Genomic DNA, 7,901 nt, shown 5'->3' with positions numbered 1-7,901 from the left:
TTAGAGAGGTTATTCAGAAAGATACCAAGAGTCTTAACTGGCTATAAGAAGGGGGAAAAATTTGTTTATAGTTACCAGAACTGAAACCAAAATGTGGGGGTTTTGAGTCTGAGTTCGTTGTCTCGTGAAATTGGAGAATGAAGTCACAGGCAAAGACGGTTAGTGGAATTGAATTTTGTTGGGAGTAGCCAGTCCTGGAACAGGTGCCGCTGGGGTTCCAGGAGCAGCCAGCGTCCAGGCTTCCTTTCCATGTTGCAGCCGGGTGTAGTTCAGCATCCACGCTAATGGAAGTCTATGAGCCTGTGTGTGGAGGCCCAGTGGCCATAGGCCATGTGGGCAACAGGGAGAGCATCTCCTGCCATATTATATATATATATATATATATATATATATATATATATATATTACTAGAGGCCTGGTGCACAACATTTGTGCACTGGAGGAGGAGGTCCCTCAGCCCAGCCTGTGCCCTCAGCAGGCGGACATCCCCAGAGAGGTCCTTAGTGCTGCCGCGGAGGGGGGAGAGGCTCCTGCCACCACCGCTGTGCTCACCAGCCATGAGCCCAGCTTCTGGCTGAGCGGCGCTCCACCTGTGGGAGCGCACTGACCACCAGGGGGCAGCTCCTGCATTGAGCGTCTGCTCCCTGGTGGTCAGTGTGTGTCATAGCGACCAGTCATTCCACCATCCCGTCGATTTGCATATTAGGGTTTTATTATATAGGATGCTTGTTAGTTCCTGGTTGGTCCTTTCAAAGAATTTTGCCTTAGCTACATCCTTGAGATTGGTTTACACGCCTCACTGCCTTGTGATTGGTTATCTGCAAGCTGCCTCTCTTAGCAATAGTCATACATGTTAAATCTCATGCCTCTCACACTTGGCCTTCCTACCCCACCCAGTTGGGGTGCCTTAGTAACTCTGTAACCTGAGAATCAAAGGGTCTGGGCTGCCTGTTACTACTTGAGTCAAGCAGAGACAGGGTTGAATCATACATGAGTGTTTATTCCATTGATGCCAGCAGTATGGGAGAGCAGCAGGTCATCCACAAAAACCTGCTCTCCAACCCCCCACCATAAACCAGCTGCTTATATAGGGTAGGACAAAGATTACATGGGGAAGTAGGGATTACAGGCCTGGGGAAGTAGGAGGCTGGGGTGGGACTCCGTTGTTTGGGCAACAAGGTTGTTAATCTTTCCATGATAATAGGCAGTTCTTGAATGAGAATGGACAGCATTCAAAGGTTGACTCCCAGGTCCCAGGAGCATACAACTCTCAGCCAGGTCAGAATGTCCTTCTTTAACCAGAACAAGGCAATCACGGTTAACAGAGCATGATTATATTTTCAATGACCATAGTTAGTACTCAACATTCTATTTCTGCCCCCTAACAACCCTGCCTGATTTTACTTCCTCCCCCCTACTCCCCACCCTCTACCCCCCAGGGTCCCCGTATCTGTCTATCTAGCTTTCTTCTGCCTCCTCAGAATTACATGGAATTGTATAATAATCATGCGTGAGTCTGAGACTAGAAGGGGATGCTATTCCTGTGGTGCACTGACCAAACCCTCCAGGCTAATCAAAGCCATGGTTTAAGGTCTCCCTTGGGGATTCCCTGTGACTGTCCTTAGTTAGGTATCTCCTGGTTGCTTAGTGACAAAGAAGTCTGCAGTGGCTGCCCCTGAAGAGTGGAAGGAAGTGGGGGAACTGTTAGGAAGGTGGTTATTCACCTTGCAAACACAATTCTCTCAGGTTGCAAAAGAGGCAGTCTTCAAGCAGTGTTGAGTAGTTTCCTGACTATTTCTTTTTCTTTTTTTTTCATTTCCCTGACTATTTCTACATTTGGGGAATGCAAGCTGGTTTAACCTCATGTGGGATTTTGGTTTTATTTGTTTGATTGGGTTTATAATTACACTAGACCCAGGAAGGGCAGTCCCTTATTCTTCTTTTTTGTTATCAAACCAAATAGCACCCATGTCTAGAAACACTGTGCTTTAAACTAAAACTGCTGACAGCCCCTCATCCCAGACCCCGAGCTGCAGATTTTCCTGAAAATCAGCTTCTGGGCCAGTTAATGAAGTTGTGTCTTCATAACTCAGCCTCCCATCCCCCACCTGGCCAGTCACGGTGGAACCAGGAACTCAAGGGACAGATTTCTTTCCTCACTTAACTCAGGCGCTGCGGGAAGGAGGGGGATTCCCACATCTGCCGGCCACACTCTCGGCTCCACTTGCTGAACTCTGCTCAGCAGAAACAGTCATTGTGACTACAGGTTCCCCCAACTATCCCTACTTGTGTTTTAAGGCCTACCAGCTCTTCTGTGTAAGGCTCTCTGTTTATAATGAATTATTTTAATTATCCTTACTACTTAAAAAAAAACTTCTGCCTTAAAGCCCACCCTTGCCTAGCCATTTAGCCCTGAGATGCTGAGAGGGTGGGAATGAGGGCAGAGCTCAATTAACATCAGGGATTCCTGTTGTTGGAGTTGCACTTGATGATGACTTTCAACCCCAGTCCCTCTTTGGATGTTTCAAAGGCCTCCGGCACTTTCTCCAGAGGAAACCTATGGGTCACTAAGGACTTTACATTCACAGACTTGGACGCAAGCATTGAAATTGCCATCGGCCATGTGTTGCAGTATCGAAACACGACTTGATCTCCACCCCTTGGGGGGCTGCATGCACTACGGGCACACTGGTCATCTCAGAACCCAGTCCCACAAGCATCACGTCCCACCAGCACAAGTGGCGTAGATGCCAGCCTGGATGGTGGTCTCCACCCCAGTGTACTCGATGGTGACTTCTGGCTTGTGCCCCAGGAGATCTTCCACTTTACTGTTGATTTCCTGAGGGTCCTCCTTGGAGATCTGGAGGACAAAGTCAGCCCCAACTTCCTTGGTTTTAGACTACAGAGAGGCAGGCAGATTAGTCACCACCTCTTGAGCTGCACCCATTGCCTTGGCCACTAGCAAACTGACCAGTCCAACTGGTCCAGCACCACACAGAAAGACCTTGTTCCCCAGGGTGACTCCAGCTCGCTGGCAGGCATGGATCACCACAGACAGTGGCTCAATCAGGGCCTCTTCCTGAAAGAGGACATTGTCAGGAAGCTGGGAGCAGAAGCTGGCATTGTGCTTATAGAACCGGAAGAGGTTCCCATCACCGGGGGCTGTGGCACAGAAGAAGATGGACGGTGACAGGTTAAATTGGCCAATCTTGCAGAATTCATCAGTTTCTCAGGAAGCACCAGGCTCGATGGCAACGCAATCACTTGGTTGAAAGTGCTTTACCAATGATCCTACTTTTAAGACTGTTCCTGAAACTTCATGACCCAGAACCATTGGTTTTTTCACAACAAAATCCCCAATTCGACCGTGCTGCCAGTAGTGGACTTCTGAGCCACAGATTCCAACAGAATGCATCTTAAGCAGCATCTTCCTTGGGCCTGGTTCCGAAATATAGTTCTCCAGGTGCAGGTCCCCAGGTCTGTGTACCACCAGGGACAGGTTCAAGAGCTTGGCCGCCGCCATGACATTCTTCCCTCCTGGGTTAGAGCTGCAGTCCGTAAGATGTGTGGAGGTTCTTGTCTATTGTTCATATTTTTTATCTTTTATTGCTTCTTCTTCTTAAAAAAGACTCTTTAGCATTTCATGTAATACTGGTTTGGTGGTAATGAACTCATTTAGCTTTTCCTTAACTGTGGAGCTCTTAATCTGACCTTCAATTCTGAATGATAGCTTTGCTGGGTTGAGTAATCTTAGTTGTAGGTTCTTACTTTTCCTCACTTTGATTATTTCTTGCCACTCCCTTTTGGCCTGAAAAGTTTCTGTTGGGAAATCAGCTGACAGTCGTATGGGTGCTCCCTTGTAGGTAACTAACTGTTTTTCTCTGGTTGCTTTTAAAATTATCTTTGTCTTTAACCCTTGGCATTTTAATTATGATGTGTCTTGATGTGGGCCTCTTTGGGTTCCTCTTGTTTGGGACTCTGCACTTCCTGGACTTGTAAGTCTATTTCTTTCACCAGGTAGGGGAAGTTTTTTGTCATTATTTCTTCAAATAGATTTTTAATAGCTTGCTCCCTCTCTTCTTCTCCCAGTACCCTGATGATGCAAATGTTGATACTCTTGAAGTTGTCCCAGAGTCTTCTTACACTATATTCATATTTTTGGATTCTGTTTTCCTTTTGCTCTCCTGATTGGGTGATTTTTGCTTCTTTATATTTCAAATTGTTGATTTAATTCTCGGTGTCCTGTACTGTTGATACCCTGTAAATTATTCTTTATTTCAGTTTGTGCATGCTTCATTTCTGACTGTTTTCTTTTTTAAATATATTTTATTGATTTTTTACAGAGAGGAAGGGAGAGAGATAGAGAGTTAGAAACATCGATGAGAGAGAAACATCGATCAGCTGCCTCCCGCACATCTCCTACTGGGGATGTGCCCGCAACCCAGTTACATGCCCTTGACCGGAATCGAACCTGGGACCTTTCAGTCCGCAGGCCGACGCTTTATCCACTGAGCCAAACTGGTTTCGGCATGGCTGGTCCTTTTTTATGTTGTTGATGTTCTCATTAATTTCCTTGAAATTCTCACTAAGTTTCTTGAAGTTCTCATTCAGTTCCTTTCGCATCCTTATAACCATTGTTTTGAACTCTGTATTTGGTAGTGTGTTTGCTTTCATTTCATTTAGTTCTTTCTCTGGAGATTACTTATGTTCTTTAATTTGTGACATGTTTCTTTGTCTCTGCACTTTGGCTGCTTCCCTGTGTTAGGTAGATCTGCTATGTCTCCCAGAATTGGTAGAGTGGCCATGTGTAGTAGGTGGCCTATAGCGCCCAGTGATTCAGCCTCCCCAGTCTCCTGGGCTGGGCATTCCAGGTGTGCCCCTGTGTGAGCTGTGTGCACTCTCTTATTGTAGTTGAGCCTTGATTTATGTTGGAGTCACTAGGAGGGATTGACCCCCAGGCCAATCTGTTGCAAGGATCAGCTGCAATTATAGCTGAAGACCCACTCCATAGGTCTCTGAGCCAACCCTATGAAGCAGGACTTGCTTCAGTGGGGCTTTGGTGCTCACTGAGTCTGCCCCCTGAGTGTGTCACTTGTGGAGATGGTAGGGTTGTAATCCAGTGTGGTCCAAATTGAACACTGGGTGCACTGGCTCTGGGGCCTCCCAAGAGGTGGAAAGTCAGCCTCTGCCTTTCCCCTGCCTGGGGCCATACAGCATGAGCTACAAAGCAATCTGCAAATGGCTGCTATTTGTGTTGCTCTTGAAGGTGCCCAGGAGAGGCCAAGCTCTGAACCAAGGTGGGCTGCTGCTAGTGCCAGGCCTAGGGCCACTTATTGAGAGGTATGGGGCACAGCTGCTGCTTGTTTTATTTTAGCAAAGTCCAAAGAATGAGGCAAGATAGGCCAGTTGTATGGAAAAGCCACTGGAAATGGTTTGGATGAGACTGCAAGAAGGGAGGGGCAGGGTGTCAGGGAATCACCAGGGCAGAGCAAAAGATGAGAGCCAGGTTGATGGAGATGCAGATAAGGCCCAGCCTGTCAGCTCTGTGACAGGGATGGCTCAGCAAAGGAATGCTGGCTTCTGCCAGCACTTCTGTCTGGGAGCAGGCTGCCCTCCAGCTCTTGCCCTGATTCCAGATGAGTTAGTTCGTCCCCAAATGTCCCAGGTTCCTTTCAAACTGCTGCCCCAGTGCTGGAGCTCAGAAGGAGTGAGTCCAAGTAAGTCCATGTGCAGGCCCTTTAAGAGGAACTGCCTGGCCAGGCCATTGTGGCTCAGTGGTTGAGCATCGACCTGAGGTCACAGTTTGATTCCCAGTCAAGGCACATACCAGATTGTAGGCTCATCCCTGGTAGAGGGCGTGCAGGAGGCAACTGATTAGTGCTTCTCTCTCATCATTGGTGTTTCTATCTCTCTCCCTCTCCCTTCCTCTCTGAAATCAATAAAAATATTTTTTTAAAAGAGAAATTGCCTGGAACTCCAGAAGCATAGGTGTCACTCCGCAACAGTCACCACTGGTTTTTACAGCCAGAAGTTATGGGGACTTCTCTTCACAGCACTGGAACCCTGGCTGGGGTCCTGGTGTGAGGCAGGGACCCCATCTCCTCTGGGAAACCTCCATAGCCAAGTATTTCTTCCCATTTTAAACTGCCTCACGTGGGTGTTGGACCAGCTGGTTCCATGATTCCACCTGGATCTCTGCCCCCTCCTACCAGTCTCCATGTGCTTCTAATGTAATTCCCTAGTGCAGTGGTTCTCAACCTTGGCTGCACATTAGAATCACCTGGGAGTCTTTTTAACATCCTGGTTTCTGGGCCTCATCCTCCGGAAATTCTTTCTTTGTTACTAATGCTGTGGCCCCACCCCATAACAAAGAAACAGAATTTCCGGAGGATGGGGCCCAGAAATCAGGATTTTAAAAAGATTCCCAGGTGATTCTAATGTGCAGCCAAGGTTGAGAACCACTGCCCTAGTTGTAGGACTTCTGTTCAGCTAGATTTCAGGTGGTTCTGAGTCATGGTTGCTCTGTATTTCAGTTGTAAATTCTGGTGTCACTGTGGGAGGTGGCGAGTGCTGTGCTTACCTATGCTGTCATCTTGTCTGGAATTCAAGTTCACTTTTTTTTTTAGGGAAGATTCTAGCCTAGGACATGACCACCTGCCACAAACTGCTTTTAGTTAAAAAGTTAATTTCAGGCCATACTTTGTGGTTACTTTAGGTGTCTGAGTTTGTAAGGCTGCCCTCAGGCCTATCCTGAGCTTAGGTTAACATGTGGCCCCTTTCCCTCCACACTTTGTTGAGGGATGTTCTGGGGTGAAAGAGGATTTTATTTGCAGTTATGTTTCCCCCACACTAGCTGAGAACAACTTGCAGGGCACCTGCCTCAAAGCACCTACAGGTGGGTGCAGGCTCTCAGCCCCGCCCCAGGGAGCACTCCTCTCCCCAAGGTGCTCTGGAAAAGACCAAGGCCCAGAGGGAGTCCAACCAATTACCACCCACCAGAATCTCTGGGGTAGGGCTAGGAAATCAACATGTTTTTAAAAACTTCCCTCTAGATTTCAGGGTACAGGTAGAGCTGAGATCTGTGGCTTTTAGAGACCACACAAACCCACTCTCACCAGAATTGGAGCTTCAGCAGAGTTATAAAGGGGTTGAAAATTTCCCAGTTCCCCATGGGGAGACACCCATCTCTTCCTGCTCCAGGACTCTCAAGTCTTCTCAGTCTTTATCCTTTCCAAGCCTGGGTCTCACCTTTCCTTCAATTTGGGGAACAATATATTGCCATTAATTTCATTTCACTAAAGTTAGCTGCAAGGGGAAAACCTAATGTAGCTATCCCCAGGAAGCACAGGGAAGGAAAAAAAGTTGTCTTTGACCCTCACAGGGTCCCTGGCTTGGTCTGAAAATTAAACTGATAAAGACAGAATAACAGGAGAAAAGTATACATTTTATTTAAGGTAAATTTTTCTTTCTTTTTTTAAAATATATTTTTGTTGATTTCAGAGAGGAAGGGGGGGGGGTAGAGAGATAGAAACATCAATGATAAGAGAGAATCATTGATTGACTGCCTCCTGCACACCCCTACTGGGGATCAAGCCCACAACCCAGTCATGTGCCCTTGACTGGAATCAAACCCGGGATCCTCCAGTCTGCAGGCTGATGCTCTATCCACAGAGCCAAACCAGCTAGGGCTGTAAGTTTTTCTTTAAAAACTTAATTATTGATTTGAAAGAGAGAGAGAAGAGGAGAGAAACATTGATTTGCTGTTCTACTTATTTATGCATTCAATGGTTGTATGTGTTTGGTGATAGATTAGGAAGGTGGGAGAAAGCAAAGGATGGGGTGGGGGAACCTCTGGGATTGGATGAAAAGTAAAACGATATGCACACATCTTTTATATTAGT

The 7,901-nt window shown here is 46.9% G+C and overlaps 1 pseudogene across 1 annotated transcript; it reads right to left on the bottom strand.

The window, feature by feature from the left end:
- Window positions 1-1,825: 1,825 nt before the first annotated feature.
- Window positions 1,826-3,523, bottom strand: LOC308527505 (sorbitol dehydrogenase-like; annotated as a pseudogene). The gene has a single exon. The product of its transcript is annotated as a sorbitol dehydrogenase-like (transcript).
- Between the last annotated feature and the right edge of the window lie 4,378 nt (window positions 3,524-7,901).

This window comes from Myotis nattereri (genome assembly GCF_964212035.1).
Source record: "Myotis nattereri genome assembly, chromosome: 12".
Lineage (NCBI taxonomy): Eukaryota > Metazoa > Chordata > Mammalia > Chiroptera > Vespertilionidae > Myotis > Myotis nattereri.
This window is presented reverse-complemented; position numbering and strand designations above follow the sequence as displayed.